An 18,386-nucleotide genomic window follows, 5' to 3' on the forward strand; every position below is an offset into this window, starting at 1 on the left:
ATATGCTGAGGCAGTCAGTAGTAGAGGATCCCACTAAAGGTCAGCCTGCTCAGGGAAAGCAGTCAACTCCTTTCTGCACGGAGCCAGAAAAAAGCAGCCTGAAGCATCTCCACCTGAACCATCCCAAACAGATGTGCATCTAACCGGGGCTAAAATCCCAGGGCTGGAGAGTCCACCCTCTCCCCAGACAATCCATTTCAGCATTCCACACATCACTTCAAGGAGCCTTTTTCTAACATTTAAGCTCTGGTTTTCCTTGCTATAATTTCAAGACTCTTCTCCAATCCCCTGCAAATGCAGGGAGCAACTGACTGGCTGTCTCTGCAGTCACCTTTTACACTTTCAGAGTCAATTACTGCATCTCCACTTTCATCACTCTCCCTATCCAAGGCTTGTGAAAGGACCCTGTTACCACAGAAGCTGACAGTCTCACATCTCTAACAGTGTCACTCTGTTAAAAACACCCTTCTGAGTAAGCCAAAGCCAGGCCACCATTCTGTTTATGGTTTAAATCTTGAATCCTGTGTGACTTTCCCAAGGTCAGATGACAAGGCTTGAAGAGAAGGAAGCTGCATCTCCCACTCCCTCTCTCTTCCAAGGCTATCCGCTGGGCTCTCCTCCTCCTGTTCCAGACTGCAGGGTGAGAACTGAGTGCTGCAGGCTGTGTTCCTCAAAATGACTCACTTTCACAGTGTTTTCATAATGTGGAGAAGAAGGTGACTCAGAAACTGCTCCTCAATAAATAAATCATGGGTTGCTCACAAGGGGTGAGCAACAAAAGGACAGTGACTGTTCAACGCTGTGCAAGCAGCTTGTGTTGTACCTCCCAACCACTTCATGGCTGGAGCCTCTCCAACATCTGCCAGGCTATGTAAGATAATCTGCCTGCTTTATCACAGGATTGGTGTTAAGAGATTGTCTGGGGGCCTTGTCCAAAAGGAAAGCCCCCAATTTATAAACACACAGTAATAAATGGCCTCTCCCCAGCTCTCTCTCAAGGCAGCAGGTCCAAGAGGTGTGATTTTGCAGACAGGGAGTGAGGCCCAGGGAGATTTGGTGATCTGCCAAGAATCACACAGGAAAGCCATGTCAGCTCAAGGAATTAAACCACACTCTGCTGAGCCCCAACCTGACTGTGTGCCTGAGCCTAGCTCCTGACTGTTCCTGCAGCAATGGTTCCTGCTGAGTGCATAGCTCAGAAGCTGTCCGTGGATCTTTACCAGAAAGGAGATCAAGTTAAAATGTTTGGAACTGGCTCTCCAGCACACCAACCTGAGTTCAAGCATTTGGGTTTTAACCTTTCCATATAAAGAGAGAGGTCCTTTCAAAAGTTTTAAAAAAAAGTTATTTTTGGAAAACAGAACTCACCCACAGAAGCTCAGGGTTCTTTCTAAGTCTCTTTGATTCACTGCGCTTACAGGACATGGGGAGCCTGAATGTCCCTAAACTCTGAAGTTCTGGGGCAGCCCAAGGAATTTAGGCTGTTTGTGGAGTGAGATGGGAACACTTCTCTCTTCAAACACCCAACTTCTTAAGCTGTCCCAAAGAGCAGCTTGGACACACACAGACATCCTTACCAGATGCTTGTTTCCATGGAAGGGAAATCCAGGCCTGAGGCCAAGACACACACCTGATCTAGAAGATTAGAAAACCAGGGTCAAGGGATGTTCTTAAGTACAGAATATAAATGGGCCTCAAAAAAAAAAATCTTGAAAAGATGAAAATCTAAAGTTGTCTTGATTTTCACACTGGCTAGTCCCTCTTTCTTTTATCTTTTACTTCCGCTCCATGGGAAACCTTGAAATCTAACTTGGCCCCATTTTTAGATGATTTTTCCTGTGAAGCTTCGACTTCTAGTGAGCTCTGCTTATCAGCCCATTTTTACCATCCTGATAAGCAAAACTCATTTAAACAGTATTAGTGCCACACTATGTGATCATATACCAGTGGCCCTAAAAGAGAAGTTGAAAGAGCTTTGCAGGCGTAAAGCTCCATTTGCAGTGACCAGGAAAGCAGATCTCAATTCACCTGAGAAGGTGCTTGGAGCATTTTGTTATCCCAAATTGTAGTCTTTTGTGTACATTCTTCATCAGCTCAGGAATCTGTAAACAACCACTCTATGTTTGGAAGAGAATACTGATGCCATTTTGCAGGTGACATGTTTAATAGTTAATAAATTTGATTCAGGAACTGACAGCTGCAGTTTAGAGCTGGAAGAGATTTGATTTAATAACAGATCTACCCAGTGCAATAGCCAATTTGGTTAATGCAGGAAGGAATTTGGTTTTCAACTGATCCCTTCCCTTAGCAAAAGGCACCAGCACCTGTGTTTCAGTGCCCTGAACCAATTACTCTCTACACTCCATTTCTGCATATGAGATCTGCATTTCCCAATTAATAAACATCTCATACTGCTCACTTGACTCCTTTGGTGTGTCAAGTGTCTGCAGCATTTCTGAAATGAGAGCAGAGTTCTCCAGCACCTCACAAGTGAGCAGCAGAGTGACCAGCTCAATCGACACAGATGCCTTGAAATCCATGCAGCAAAAAACACCAAGGCTGGAAAGGGAGGAGGGAGCTCTTGATTCCTTCACATCTGAAAGTGAGAAAGCAAAAGGGGAGGCAGGACTTTTTCCTCCTGAAAGAAAAAACAATCAGAATTTGTGAAAGGGAGTGGACTATTTTAAGTTTGATTTCAAGTCATCTTAGGCCCTTGATGCAATATATATTGTGGGGCTGTCTGGATTTATACAGGGAGGGAGAATTTTGGTAGCCTTAGCTTAAGTAGGTACATTTGTTGTAGCTGTCTTTTGCTAAAGCCAAGTTAGTGATTTCTGATGCAAAATGCTTCCTCCCAAAATGTCTGATTTGTGTTCCCTTAAACCACTATGACTGTGACATCAGGGTACACTTTACATCTTGCTTTTTAAAGCTCTAACTTACTTGTCAAATGTTGTGTCTTCTTGCCTTACCCCACAGGAGACATCTATCAGACACCTCTGAATTCCACTTTTCCAGGTGAAATTATAAGCCTAACAGACTTGGTGTTTCTTCACAGCCTGGAATAGTTCTATCCATTTTGGTGTTCATGGACATCCCCTGTCCTGGACCAAATCAGGGTGGACATTTTCATTTTTCTGACAAAATACACACTTGATTCTGTGTTTGCATTACATTAATTCTGTTAAAATCAAAAGCATTCTTTTTCCTAGTTGCCTTTCTTCTCAACCCTCTTGCCCCCCTGCTTCTCCTTCAGGAAATGGCACCACATCTTCTGAGAAGCTTTAAAAGGGAATGTTTATTTTTTGAATGCATAGAAAATACGAATATCTATCTCTTTTTCTTCTCTCCCTCTAGTAAGGAAATGCAACACAACCTTAAAACACCCAGATACAATCCGTGGTGACAAAACCTCCAGAGAGCCCAGCAGTGGGAAACATCTGAAAGCAAGAGGATTGTGGGGTCTCACATGAGCTCAGTCTCCACAGGAAAGGTGGAGGAGAGAGTGTCCATCTCACATGAAGGGAATGAAGGTGTGGCAGGTCAGAACAGAGTCCTGCTGTGAGGAAAGGTGCCAAATTTGCAGCATGAGCAAAAGCTGCCTTTGGTTGATGTGAAAAGCACTGTTACTGCACGACTGTGGATGGATTCAGTCCTCTGCATGTGCCCCAGCTCTGCCTCCACATTTAATTTATGCAGGATACAAATCCACCCTCTTGCCTTCATCAGTGCCCTGGCTTATGCACGCATGGTCTGATTAATCACAATAGAACTGTGGAGGAGAAGGGGTTAACTTCTTCATTTGGAATTTGGTTCCACTGCTGATGCACCAGCAAGAATTGAGTCCACTGACACTTGCTCTCTCTCCAAATCATATTAGTATTTCAGGCTCCATAGGGAGAAAAGAAAAAAATAAAAAAGAATGAAAAACCCCCCAGAGCCTGGTCAGGCGGCGCTTACAATCCAGTTAGAATGGTTTAAAGTTGTACCCCCCTTCAGCTGCAAGGCAATACTTGGATTTACTCGGCTGCAGAGGCTCATCTACTCACCGCAGACCCCAGCCCTGCAATTAGTTGTGCAGTGGCTGACTGCTCTACCTCCTGGAAACCTGTGACCCACCAGAACACACCGGGGGCTTAACAGCTCCTCTGTGGCCCATGGGATGGAGGATCAGGGCTCCCACCAGGGAGCTGAACAGCCTCAGCCCAGACACAGACGGGTCACCGAGCTATTCAGCAAGAAGGGTTTCATTACTTTGCTTTAAACACAGTGCCCTTTAAAAACATAGGCATACTTTTTAATTAAGCCTTTGGTGTTTCTTTTCAACATCAGATATCTCAGTGTGCTGTCCTTTCTTTTTCTTAATATAATTTGATTGGAAGTGCATTTGGCCATATCATATATATTACAAAAGGCATTTTTTTCTCATTGCTTCAAATTATTTTTCCAATCATGTTCTATATACTGTGCTCAGGAGTGAATTATAAGGAGTTAGGCAACATACATGGTGTTAATTAGATAGGGGACGTAGAAGGCAATTTTTCCATGACTCCAGGGAAACCTTTATGTTATGCTTATAAAGCAAACGCAAACGGCCATGCAATACAAAGTGCTCCTTAAAAATCAAGTTACACACTGAAATAAAATACTAAGAGCAAAATTAGTTTCTCCAATTTAATTCAGTAAAACTTTAATAGCATCTGACTGCTCTCTGCAAAAGTCATTAAAAAAATTATAAGGAATTCACAAATGACTGATAATGTGAAAACACGAAGGCTTGGATTCTGCTTCCAACAAAGGTCCTGATGCAGCGAAGTGCTGGAGCCCTCACCTAATTCTGCACTCTGGGAATGTGCTCGTGGGCCAAAGTTAACAGCCAAAGTCACACTGACTTCAGCAGGAGGCTGATCTGGTGCGGGAGGACGTGGGAGCTTTGATCTGGAGGGAAAGGTTCAGGGAACATTCGAAATCTGAACTGAGCCTTGTGCACACATCAGTAATTGTAAGTCCTAATCAGGTAAACACTTCTGAAAAATAGGACAAGCTTGAGCAGGAGAAAGGCAGGCGCAGCAAATTAAGTGAGCCAGTGGGTCTCTTTTATCTCTGACTCTGCGATAACCAGTGGAGGATGTTGGAAGTTTCGCTGCATGCACAAGAAAACACGAATGGAAATTTTCCTAAATGTCATTCAGTAACTACAGACAATAGATCATTCTTACAAAAACAGAACTGTTAGGAGCAGGAAGATCAGAGGGAACAGAGCTGCCACTCATGCCTTTGCTATGGTGGCTCAGAAAAGCACAGTGGTACGAAAAAAATACTTTTCTAGAAAAGTGAGTATTTCAGTAGGGATTTGCAGAGTTATGACTTGCCTCGTGTCTTTTTGTGTAAAGTGGAGGGCATAAAGCACAACCAATCATACAGGGAACTTTACAACTAAAGATTTTTCTACCATCTTTGTGATAATTAACACTCTTTCATTAAAATGCTGTGTCGCCTCTGGCCAGAACAAAACTGTGCATGCCTTACACCCTACTCTTAATAATGTTTTTAAGGTCATGAATCTTATCAATTAATATTTTGGAGTGATTCATACCGTTTCTAATATGCAGCTACTGAGCAGAATCATGCAGATAAAAATATTTTCTGAAGAGATTCAAAATAATTGCTTTTTTAAATTGCTGATGGGGGTTCTGCCACTCAAGCAGTTAAGCCTGAAAATGTGCTTAAGAGATTAAACAAGGAAAACTGAGCTGGTCTGGTAGCTGGCCCCTTTCCATGTGTCGGAGAGTTGTCACTACTCCAAGTGCAATGAGATGACTTAGGATTTGCTGTGGTTCATCCTGCACACAAGACAGACAAGGTGCAGAAGTTTCCGTGTTCAGCCAGGCTTTGCACAGCTTTTTCATACAGTCACCAAGGCACTGACTGGTTCATCCAAGGGAAATATGTGTGCCAGGGAAATATATGGTGCTTGGAATTGGAAAACTGCTGCTGGCAGATCCAAATAGGCAGCGTGCAGCTTGTGCAGGACTCCCAACGAGGTGTGCAGGGTGATGGCTGCAGCCCTGGTGGGGCCAGAGCTGTTTTTCACCTCTGTGCACTCATCAGGAGGGGACCTGTCCTAACACAGCGTTTGGTGCTCGAGGCACCAACTCTGGCGTGCCCCAGGTCACAGCTGGTGCCTCGAGCACCAAGCACTGCATTAGGTTCGTGCCCCACATTGGGCGCCAACCTAACGCAGCGTTTGGTGCTCGAAGCACCAACTCTGGCGTGCCCCAGGTCAGAGAGAGTCCATCTGCGTTACCTCTACGTGTTGCTGAAGAGATTTCAGCATCAGGAAAGGAGCTGCTTGCTGGGCTAGCTGGCTGGCTTCTCGGCAGAGGAAACATGGCAGGAACCGATGGGATCGGCTCACGTTAGCTCGGAGACAAAGGAAGAGAGAGGCTGTTCTGGTCTGCCTCCTAACAGGTTTATTGTTAGAAGTTTCGCAACCCAAACAAGCTCGGAAGGCTGGAATCTGATGTGATGGGATTGATGGGAAGTGATGGGATCCAATACTGAGGCTTTTCCCTCAGTTTTATAGGGAATTTGAAAACCGCGGGGAAAGGGGAAAACAACCAATGAGTTACAGTCCAGGGGGAGGATACAATTTAACAAGAACCACTGGGGGAAACCGAGAGGCCGGAGTTATAACAGAGAACCAGTGAACAACCAAGTAACCGGGAATTTTCCCGAACCGGGGGACGTGGCTTGTACCCGGGCACCGCCTGGGGGGTGCAGCTTAGGCTTCTGAGCCGCCCCATGACCCACCCTCTGAGTCTGCCTCTTCGGGAAACTCGATCCAGGGGAGGGGCTGGGATTGATTGGCATCATGCTGCCCCAGCCCTACATGGGGCTGGGTCACACCAACACTGTCCCATCATTCCAATATGGGAAGTTTCCCACATCACTCAAAAATGTAATTTCTTAACACAGTGGTGCTTTCTGAGGGACTGTGCCCTTTGTCAAGGCTGAAACATGGGGCTTGCTGCACACAAACACAGTTTCGGGTCCATCACTGAACTGTGTACATGCATACACCTCTCCTCTGTTCAAGATTGTGTATTTGTGCAGTTGTATATATGTTTTTACATGTTCATTCATAAAAATAAACAGTGAGGAAGCCTTTGTAGTTTCTCTGTATGCAAAACTAAAAGCAGATGGAAAATTTCTCTTGATTTTATATATATAGAAATACAGTTGAGTCACAGTATATATATAATTTTTCTTCTAAAAGGAAAGCCCAACGCTCAGCTTCCCTATGTACTTGGTGGAGCCAAAATTTTGGGTCATTAGAGGGTTGGCTGCTCCCATGTCAGGTGCCTAAAGACGTGTCAAAGCTGTCTAGTGTCCATATATTACCTCTAATCTCTTCTTCCTTGTACAGCATTTTTAGGCACCGCAGTATTAGGACACCTGGAGTCACTAGTCACTAGTTAGATGCCCTGATTTCACACACCTGAAACTCTTAAGCAGCCAGGGACTCTGCTTAACACTGGAGAGGAGCTGATCACTTAAATGTCTTAAACTCTTATTCTAAAAATCCAGTCTGTTTTTGAGGCTGATGTTTCCAAGGATGTCTTCCAGAGCTCTCTGCCTCATCTCTAGGGGATGTCTGCACTACCTTCTAATGGAAGAGCCAAGGGAGCAGGGAGCAAGCAAGTTAATTTAGTGTAAGCCATATCACAAGCCTGCTCATCCCTGCAAAGCTGAGGGCAGGCAGGTGAACAGCTGTAGGTGAAAAGCTGTAGCAAAAAGCTGAGGGACCTGCAGGACAAAGAATTCCATGTGGGCAGGCACTGGCAGGTCAAGGAGGAAGGCAAGGAAGACACGGTCAAGAGGCCCCAGAGACTGAAAACCTAACAATAATTAACTCACAGGTTCTCCTTGGAGGCTCACAACCTTATATTCAAAAGATTGCCCTACTTTCTGCTCTCAGATGATTTTTGCTTCGCAGCGCAACTTCATTACTTGCTTTTCACCAAGGGGACTCCCTCCTTCCCAGGTGCCAGCTTCAGGAGGCAGGCATTCTCCTTGCTCTTACACAAGCTAGAGAGCTGACAAGAAGTCCTTTTTTACATAATTTTGTCCATTTAAAACCCAATATTTCAAATATTTATGAGGAAAATGCTGGCCTAGAAGAAGTGATTTACCAGGCAAAGGGGAAAGGTGAACAAGACAATTAGAGGGACAATCTAATGGCTGTGCTAAGAGCAGAGGGTTTGTTCTTCTGAAATTAAGCCTTGGATTTTATTCTCCATTAATAATGGAAAATTTGACTGTTAAATCAAACATGATTAGTGGTGTTGAACAGAGATAACACAATAAGCAGTAATAACTATGCCTTTCTCTTGCAAAGCTGGCCTTTTCAGTGTTTTGCAAAAGGAGTAATGCTACCTGTGACTATGGAAATGTGCTGAGCTTTGTGAATAGTTGATGTTTACCTCTGATCCTGATATGTCCAACAGCATCCATAAATTGCACATGGTGCACGTTGCTCCCCTCAACACCAGACCAAAATAAATAAGAAAACTGATCATAAAAAGGATACTGTAATAAAACAAATGCACATGCTTCAACCCGTAAGACAATTCAACACAGGCTGGTCTGTTATTGTTGGATAAATCTGAGTTTCTAGGAAAATACATATAGTGACAAAAATATCAACTTTTATCTTATAAATATTTGATAATACTTGAAACAGATTATGTCTGCCTGGATAGCAGATTTGTTCTAATAATACCATTCATCTGAAAAAGATTGTACAACCATTTGTCCCAAAAACCTACCTATACTGCACTGAACAAAATCCATAACCTACTAATTCCAGCATGGTTATCAATTATTTTAAATAAGGATACGGAGATTCAAAAAGCTTTATGAAACTCCATTTTTTTAATCATAAGTGAATATTAGGGAAGACACAATGCTGTTCTCCTCAGTTCACATTGTTTTCTTATCATACAGCATCCAAAACAAAGTGAGATTCAGGAGTACCCTGGAGAGATCAAAATCAGAGCACATCTTGGTTAGAAAATATGTCAGCTCAAATTATTGGCTTGTATGGGCATTGCACCACCCTGCTGCACATCTCCAGTTCTATCTTGGACCCATGTTGTAGCCTTGTGTCCAACTCTGACTCTGGACCTGGATCCATTTCCTACTGTCTGTACCCTTTGTGTGGACCTGGTGTACTTCTTGCCTGGTCTGGAGATGCTGATGGACCCATCGAGCTCTGCCCACCATGTTCATACCCTGTAGGACTGCACCCCATCACTGCCTAGGCTGGGGTCACCCTCATGTCCCAGCTTGTCCTCCCTCAGGGAGAAGCTGTCTTTCACTGCCCTGGACAATGTTTTGTCACTTCAGCGTACTCAGTTCCCTCCTTCCAGCATCCCTAGGAATGTGTTGCCAGAATTATCCCTATCCTTTCCACCACTCCCATTCTTCAGCCTGAACTGGCTCCCATGACAGGTACATGCTTGAAGATCCTTTTGGTGTGCTGGGACGTGCATGTCATGTTCCTGACAAGAACAAGGATCTATAATGAAGGAGGGAAAATCATTCTCTCCCTTCAGAGAATCCAGGTATCTATTCCAAATCCAAGTATAGCATTGAGCTGCTGAGCCTTCACAGCAAAATAGCTTCAGAAAATTTAGCTTTGTGCCTTCTTCACATCCTCTAAAAAAGGAAACACCATATTTGGAAGATGGTTAATTAAAAAATCAAAGGGGAATTCCTCTTCATTGGATGGGGCGGGCTGGCTGGCTGAGGATATCCAAGGTAACGTATTCTCCACCAGAACTAAGGCATTTCCTACACAACATCCCTATCCCTTAAGCAGAGCTGTTCACAAATTACTTCTGAGACCTCATAGGCCCTGGCTCAACAAACCTTTGCACTGAGAGGGAGCTGAAGCCTTCAGTACCCCAGGGTGACCAGCAAAGACAGGTATTGAGTGCTCAGCATGCCAGACCTTCCAGATCCTCCTGTGGGGACAGCAGCTTTCTCAAGAAGAGGTAGAAAACATAGGCAAATGGTAGAGCACAGCAGAAAGCAGGTTCCCCAACACCCACACAAGCAAAGCTCACAGAAGAAAGCTGGAGAGGTTAAGTACAATATTAAACTGCTGAAACAAAGCCAGAAAATGCTGCAGCTTCTTTTTACTTGCCCTGTTTGAGTGTTGGACAGAGGTTTTGCACAACACGGACACTTAAGACATGGTGAGCCGATTCAACAGCAAGCAAAATGAGGGAGTTTTCCAAGGATACATTTCCCCCAGAGTCACTGCCTTGTGCCAACTGCAGTGTCCCTCATGGACTGATTTACCTCACTGAAATGTAAGAGGAAGGTCAGAAAGAAGGTTCAGTTCACAAAAGAGCTACATGAACTTCCACACTGTCATTGGCAGTGTTTCCTACCTGGGAAGAAGAGAAAGAAAGGGAGAAGTGCAGAGAGCCACTCCTGTCACCACACCTTTTGTCATCAGTTGGATGGCCCACAGCCATTCACGTCTGCTGTGCAATTATTGCTGTGCAGTGAGGCCAGCATACACTGCTGGAAAAGCTCTGTGTCATAAAATTGTTCATTAAGTCCCAGCAAAAGGCTATCAGTGCACTTTCCTTGGGAAGTGGAAAGAAGTCTGGACTGAGCCAAAATCCATAGAAATCCAAGATCTCTCCAAACTATTACCACTGGCTTGTACTGGAAAGGCTTAAAACCTCCGTGAGTGCAGAAGAGGGGAGAAGGAGCTGTAGTGGGTCCAGCTGAGGACACTTGGCTCCCAGCACAAGGCCTCCATTTCCCCAGTGGAAAGCCTCCGTGAACCTCTTCTGCTCAGCTCTGTTTACCTCGCCCCCCTCCCCACAGGGCTTCCACCCACACACAGGGCAGGAGGAGAAAGAAAATGGGATGGATTCTGCCAAAAACTGCACAGTTGCAAAGCCCAGAGCAGCTCTGAATTTGTAGAAAACACAGCTTCTCTCGGAAGCAAATTGCAGCCTTGCAGTGCTCACACGGGCAACTTAGAAAGGTGTGAAGGGCGAGGAATCAGCAGAAGGCATTAGATCTATTTGAACAAGAATCCTGATTGAATGTTTTTAATTATAGACTCTGTGTTTTAGCTTCTGTTTTATCCCTTTTTCAGAGAGGCTGGCAGTGTTTTGATAACATGAGCCTGCTGAGCCACCTAAGTGACACCCCAAGGCAAGACCAAAAGTCTGGGATTTGGGTGCTCTCTGCACTGTGCTGAGTCCTGTGGCCTGCCTGGCTTTCCCATCCCTCACCTCTGCTCTGTGTCCTGTGTTTCCCTTGCTCTGGGCTGTTTCTCTCCAATGAGGGTCCCAACTTCGAGATCGCTTCCCTCCTGTTCAAGCGTTTATGTGTGGGTTCCACAGCACTCAGACCTGCCAACGCAATCACTGCTTTCACAGCCATCTTCTGTCTTGATAGTCACTGCCTTTCCCCTCCAAAAAGCTTTGTCTGAGTTGAAAAGAAAAACGTGTCCATAAAAAGGCAAGTGTCTCAGCTCTACTCCCATCTCCGCTGGAGTCAGAGGGAAATTCACCAATGACTTGAACAACACCCGGAGATAACACAATTCTTTTATCTGTGCTCTAATGTTCTTCTGCTGCCATTCTGCTCAGCAAGAGAGTCCTGTCAGTTCCCACACAGAGCACAAAGTCACTATTACTTATTCTCTAACACAAGACAGTCCCACCAGAGTTTTTTTCATTGCCTTGGAGGGCCTTAAGGTGTGCAAATGCACATGTAATGTGAACATCTCTTGCAGTATCAAACAAAGACCGTAGGATTTTTGGGGGTTAAAAAAAAAAAAGGGAACTGTAGGAAGCAACATCCTTGAACTAGGTAGGATGAGCAAGGTCTGCAGCCTGGCACAGGGGCTGCATTGCAGTAGGTAAATGTTCTGCCTCAGACCACACAACCAGACACAGGGCTGAGAGCACAGCTCCAACCTCCCACACAGCCCTCATTGCACTGGGAAAGGACAAACTCCCAGGGTGGCAGCTTGGGAAAAAGAAACAAGGAGAACCCAGGACAAAATGGCATACAGAACACTTTTGCCACCCCCGTGTTTCAGTCATCCTCACTCATGCTGTACACAAAGAGGTGGTTACATGAAGCATGAGATGATGAACGTGTTACTGTCTGCAGGGCCAAATCTGAAATTGCAGTCTAAGACATGTTCCAGGAAGCACTCACTATCTGAAAAGCTGCTTTCAAGCCTTTTATTCATTGTTGGTGCAAAGAACCCACCAGTGATTCAATCTACAAATATATATATTTCAAAAAGGTAAAAAAGTGGCTTAAAACATTGCTTGCCTGTTATTTCAGGCTTAAAAGACATGCAAAACCTTCAGAAAATATACACAGTTATTTCAGAAATAACATCAGAATTCAGTAACACAGTAATTATTTATTGTTTTTATTCCTGGTTTCTTATAACACTTTCAAAGCCATGGAAACAGCAATAACCTACCTCTCTACTTTGACCAGTTCAATATGTAGTGGTGTTAGATTTTGGCTGGCTATAAATATACACACATGTATACAGGCATCAGGTGTATAACACACCTGGATGTGAATGTGCTATTTATCTCAAACTCTTTCAGGGTATAAAAATATGAGGGGTAACTATTAGAGCTTGGTTATGGAGGATTTCCACATGGCTTTTACCCTTGTGTCAGAGCAAAATCCCAGGCTTGCAGCCAGTGGACCAACACTCTCTGTCTTGGCAGTTTCACACTAGCCCTGTTCAAAACATTATTCCCAAACCCACCCCCAGAGCTTAGGACCTTCCTTTTGATTTGGCATGTGTTTGGTCTCAGGTAAATGCGATTTGTCAAAGGGGTTATGCCAGCACCACCCTCCCAGCCTGTGTGCATGCCCACACTCACCTGTGGCAGATAAAGGTGTTACCACACATTACAAAAATGCTTTACACTACCTACACACAGTAAGACCCCGCTTTCAGCCAATACAGATTTTGCTAAGCGTTAACTACAGGAGTTAAAATTTCTCATGTGGGTGTTCCCTTCAGCTGAATTGCGCTATCCTCACCTCAGGGAGGGGAGCAGAAAAAAATTATTTTTTAACTCATATTTAAAAAAATCCCAAGGAAATCCTTGCTTGGAAGATTATGTCTGGGGGCAGGAACTTGGTGGTGGTGGCTGGAAGACAGAAGTTTAACCAAGGATACGCTTCCCACACCCCCACTAGATTTGAAAACCTGCCCATGTTTAGCCAAGTTGGAAGAGGTTTATACTTCCAGAGGCTCTTGCTCGATCTTCAGGGACCACTGTCCTCACAGGAGCCAAACCAACCATGCTGGCTGTACTGTGAGTGGATACCTGAGCTGAAAGCAAGGACACTGCCTCTCCCACTCTTTCAGCTGCATTTTTACAAGTAAATTAAACAGCACCAAGGCCTGTAGCACAGTCTATAATGTTTAATTATTAGCATGCTCCCTGGCACAGTTTTGGCTTGTCCTAGGGAGTACTCTAAGAGACTGTGTCTGGGCAGGGTTCAGAGAGCAGTACTTGCCAAGGGCTGTTCCCAATAAGCAGAAAGGATAAAGCCATCCTGTTATGGGAGGAAGAGAGTTTAGCTGTATGGACATGAGCCAGGCTGTGCCACTTGCTCTTAGTGCCAGCAAACGGGCTCTGGCCCAGTTTAATTACAATTAAGACATATAATCAGGGACTCCTCTGTCAGGCATTGGCACTGAGGAAGGAGGAAAAATCAAACAGCGGAAAAGGAAGAGCTGAATCCACTGGAGGGGAAGGGATGGCAGCCGGAGAGTGTAATTTTAGAGTTCCAGTTTGGGGTAGGAAAAAATGAGAGGGGGAGCTGGTGCAAGGGAGAAGGTAGGAATGGATGGGAAGAGATGAAGAGTTCAGGAAGAAGGATTTGGATATGGATGGGAAATGCTTTACTTTGAGAAAGAGTTTTGTAAGAGGAACAAAATGAGGTTGTTCAAAAATAAAGAATGAGATGAGAGAAAAAAGTATGAGGAATAGATAAGATTTGGGAAACTGGAAAAGGTTAACTCAGGAGAATGGGACAAAGAAAATCAATCATGTCTTTGGGCAAGCAGAGGCTACAAAGCCCCTTGAGAAAACAAGAACTTCTGTCCTCCAGCATTCGTGGCCCACCTGGTCCTAAAAGGAGCTGAGGCTTTATCAGGGGTTTTCATGTGTTGCTTACACATTTCTGTATCTTTATCTTTGGCTTTCACCTGTGTCACATCTCATTCTTTCAGGAGCAATTTAATCTTCCAATCTCAGCAACCTCATGGTCAGACAGATGAAATGTCAGAAACTGTTAAGGTATCCCACCCTGTGTTTCCCTGAGCGAAAAAGTGGAGCAGCAATTTCCATCAATAACTCCCTGCGGAGATTTGGAAAGGCTCCATGTTCCCATAAAGGTATCCTTGAAGAATAATTTTAATTAACCGTTTACCTGCTGCACATTGCCTGAGGCTTTCAGCAGCTGACATTGCAGTCACTTTAGCTTCAGCCTGACACTCATCTCACGAGCAGTCTAGGTAGGATGCACTTGCAGTCTTTTATTTCTGTCAAGAGAAGGACAAGCCACTCTGGGGTAAAAATCCATACTGGGAACCATCTGACCTACCTGAAAACTGAGACACAAGAGGAGACCTCAGAGTTCCTTCTCACTGCTTCTGCAACATAAATATTTCTTTTTACTTTTTTTCTCCCTTTATAACTGAATATTTTACTGACCCTGCAAAAAAGAGAAATCCTCTTACCATGATCAGAAATGAACAAAAAAGCAGAAAGCTCCCACTGCTATTGTGCTTGGAATATAACAGTCAAGGTTAGCACATAATAGCTAAACAATATGCATTTGAAAGCCGTCAAGAGAATAGTGCTTTGTTCTAATGAAAAGGATTGAAATGTTTTCTACTGTCTGCCTTGACACTTCATGTTACAGTACTTGGAATTACTTCAGTCAGGGAAGCTGTCACATCACTCATAAAGTGCCTGTAGAGCAGCAACACTGCAGCACCGAGCTGGTGCAGTGCACCCACAAAGGGGATCATTTTTATCCTCCTTGCTTGCCAGAACCACATTTGCTCAGGGACCTCCAAAGGAAAGTGGATTTCTGGTAGGCTGGGTTGGGTTTTTTTCTTTTTTGTCTGCTTTTCTGGCACCATACCAGTGTGTCCTGTGGGCCAAGGCACAGTGTTCAGCAACTCCAGTGGACGGAGCTGCAGGGTGAGAGTTTGCTGAGAGGCTGCTCAGGCACAGCCCTGTCCATTTTGAGTCTGCCCACATGATTTTAGCCAGTCCCGTTTATTTCAAGATATAAACCACAGGATGGAAATTCTTGTCCTGACCATATCAGGCATGCAGAGGACAAACTATTCCAGCTACAGGCTGTGCCTGGATTATTGTCTTAAGATGGGGCTAAATAAGGAACTTTTCTAACTGGGGTAAGCCCAGTGTTGTAGAGGGAGGAGGTGTGTGATGAAGCTGGATGAGATGCTGTTGGTTTTTGGAAATATTTAAGCATAGAGTCAGGAAGCAATTACCCTTTCAGGTGTAAACCAGTTCCAGAAGGACATTCTGGCTTGTGGAAACAGCCCTGAGCAAAAACCCACTTGGTTTGGAGGGTAATTAATGAGATCAGTAATTAAAGGAGCACTGAAGTCATTCCCGCTGCCTTCCTCCCCCATCTGTAAAGGATAGCCACAGCCATTCTCAGAAGATTTATCCATCCACAATAGTGGCATAAAATTGTGTAATGGAAAAGCATAAAAGCACAGCTCTGTGACCAAAAATAAAAAAAAAGAGGGCGATAACAAAAAAAAAAAAAAAAAAATCCCAGTTAACCAGCTCTTCTGCAGTGAGATTCAGTTTCAGCTTCAATAGTGTTTCATTAATGCACAGGTAGAGCTGCAGCCTAGCACTTAGCATTGCCAAGGAACTTAGTGTGCATCCCTCTTATCACTAAAAATTTCCCAATTCTTTGTGACAGAAATATCTTTGGTAACTGTGGTCCCTGGTCCCTCTTCAATCACCTGCCACCATCACAGACAGTGGCTCCTCACTCCTGGGCTGAAGATCAGACCCAGATCAGCCTCAGGCACAGAAGGAGTGAGGCAGAACTTGGTTACCTCAGCTCAGAGTTGCAGTCCTCAAAAAACCTTTGCAGCTGCTACTTCTCCTTGGATGTGACCAACATGGCCTTTGCCTCTCTTCAGGTAGCTGAAACAGCCACCTGCACACCTCAGGAAAGTTTTTGAGTGGTGCTCCACATGCTTTCAAGTGAAGTCCCCGGATCCCAACAAGGCAGGGCAGCCCTGGGCACACAGAAGTGCTGCTGCAGATATTTAAACAGATCTTGAACCCAGACACTCTCAGGGTTGGGCAGCAGCGGATTCACACTACAGTTTTGGCTGTAAGACCTAATTTTACCTCTGTTCTTCTTTGGGTACCAGATCTTCCTCTGGAATGAGCCTCAACCTAAACACACACTTTCCAGGAGCAAAGCATCTGTCCTATTTTCATTTCTACCTGGGAACCATCAACACCCTCTCACTATCTAGCCTGGAACTAATCAGCCCCACATGTCTGTGCTATGCAGCAGTAATTGCCCTCAACCTCAAGGCAGGGGTTTCACGCCTGAGCCCCATATAAGTCAACAGAAAAATCTCTCCATCTACCAACAACAGCTGTGTTCACTACTGGCTAGTGGACCAGGACTCCAGGGAGATCCTGGTAGCCAAAGGAGAAACACGGCTATACAGTCATTAAATGGTTCCATTAAATGGTTCCTTACTGTGCTCAGCTCCCTCATGCACTTTCACCCAACCCTCTGCATGTCCCCTGACCATCTGAATGCTATTTCCAGTGCCTCCCTGTGTTGACTTTAGGTGTTTTCCCACCAAACAAACCAGCATCGACATCCTGAAGAGCTGACAGGGAGGTCTGTCAGGGGGCAGTAATTTAACTTCCTTCTCCTAAACAGAACAGCCTTTGGGGCCAGGCATCCTGGGACAACAGTGGGAAAAATGAATCCAGGGTGTGCTCTTTTTTGAGCAGAAATGCAGAATGAAGAGTTAGGATTCAAGCTCTCCTTTGCTCGTCCGGGAAAATAAAACCTTACACCCCAGCTCAAGGAAAGAATAAAGTATTTTTCTTTTTTTTGATGCAGAGGATAAAGCTGATGTTAATGACCCAAATGTCCTCATGATAATATTCTAAATGATCTTTATTTAATTTAGAGGAATTAAATGGTTAATTAAGGGGTTATATTCATAGTGCCAGAGTGTATCAGGCAAAATTTTTTTGCAGGTAATTAAGAGCTCAGCCTTTCTGAAAACAACACAAGTGTATTGCAAGCATATTTCCCAATGCAGTGAACATCATTCCTATTTTTAACTAGGCAAGGTATGACAATCAAGGGGCAATCTTTAAAAAATAGTACAAAGCACATTGCTCTTCATCCTTCACCAGAATAAGACTTGTCTTGTGACAAATGCCAACATATTCCAATACCTTTTAGTTCAAAGCCTGAGGAAGGAATTAACTTGCAAATGCTTCTGAGAGCAGGAATTCTGGAACACTTAAGCTCAGGAATCTCAGTGTATTTTGCTATCAAAAATAATTAATGATTAGTTATTAAATACAGTAACAACAACAAATAACAATGAAAACAGTGCAAAAAAATCCAACCAGTTTTTATACAAGGAAAATACTATCAGAAAAATAAACAGATTATTTATTTTTGTTTAAATTATGTAACTTGTTTTAAGGTGTCAGAGCTCACAGGAAACTGCTGGATTTTGATGAAATTGCCATTTTCTTGACCACATGGTATTTCAGAGAGTGCTGTTTGCTGGGTGAGAGGCTCTGGGTTCACTTCCCACCTCTGCTCTTCTACAGACTGCTTATACCAACTCAGGCGAATCATTTGGCACCTCCAAGCCTTCCTTTTGATCTCAGTAGTCAGGGTAATATTTATTCTCTCCCACCCTTGCCTAGTTTGGTTAGCTTGCATGCTCTTTGAAGAAAGACCTGCCTTTTACTCCTTTAAATAGCACCTCCCAAGAGGGCAAAGAGGAATAGCTTCATCTTGTTTGTACATGGGAATAATGAATGACACTCCAGGATGTGCTTGCAGTCACCTTCAGCTCTTTGCTGGTGGGATCTGGTGCTGTGGCAGTAACTTCACCCATTGTGAAGCTGTGAACACCTCACCCCCCCCAGCCCAATCTTTCCCCTGCTTCAATAAAGCAAATGGCATCTCACTAGGAAAACTAGCAGTGGCAAAATGAAAAATAATGGGTGTAGGAA

At 44.2% G+C, this 18,386-nt stretch overlaps 1 long non-coding RNA gene across 2 annotated transcripts; it reads right to left on the minus strand.

Annotated features, from left to right (window-relative positions):
- Positions 1-11,357: 11,357 nt before the first annotated feature.
- On the minus strand, positions 11,358-16,679 carry LOC138110887 (uncharacterized). Of its 2 annotated transcripts, XR_011151144.1 has the most exons (4): positions 16,506-16,679; positions 16,205-16,390; positions 14,524-14,635; positions 11,358-11,523 (listed from the first exon to the last, which is right to left on the minus strand). It is a non-coding gene; the product is annotated as an uncharacterized lncRNA (long non-coding RNA). The 2 variants fall into 2 exon arrangements; XR_011151143.1 differs by lacking the exon at positions 11,358-11,523 and having other exon boundaries at positions 12,955-14,635.
- Positions 16,680-18,386: the final 1,707 nt, after the last annotated feature.

Source organism: Aphelocoma coerulescens, chromosome 5 (genome assembly GCF_041296385.1).
Source record: "Aphelocoma coerulescens isolate FSJ_1873_10779 chromosome 5, UR_Acoe_1.0, whole genome shotgun sequence".
Lineage (NCBI taxonomy): Eukaryota > Metazoa > Chordata > Aves > Passeriformes > Corvidae > Aphelocoma > Aphelocoma coerulescens.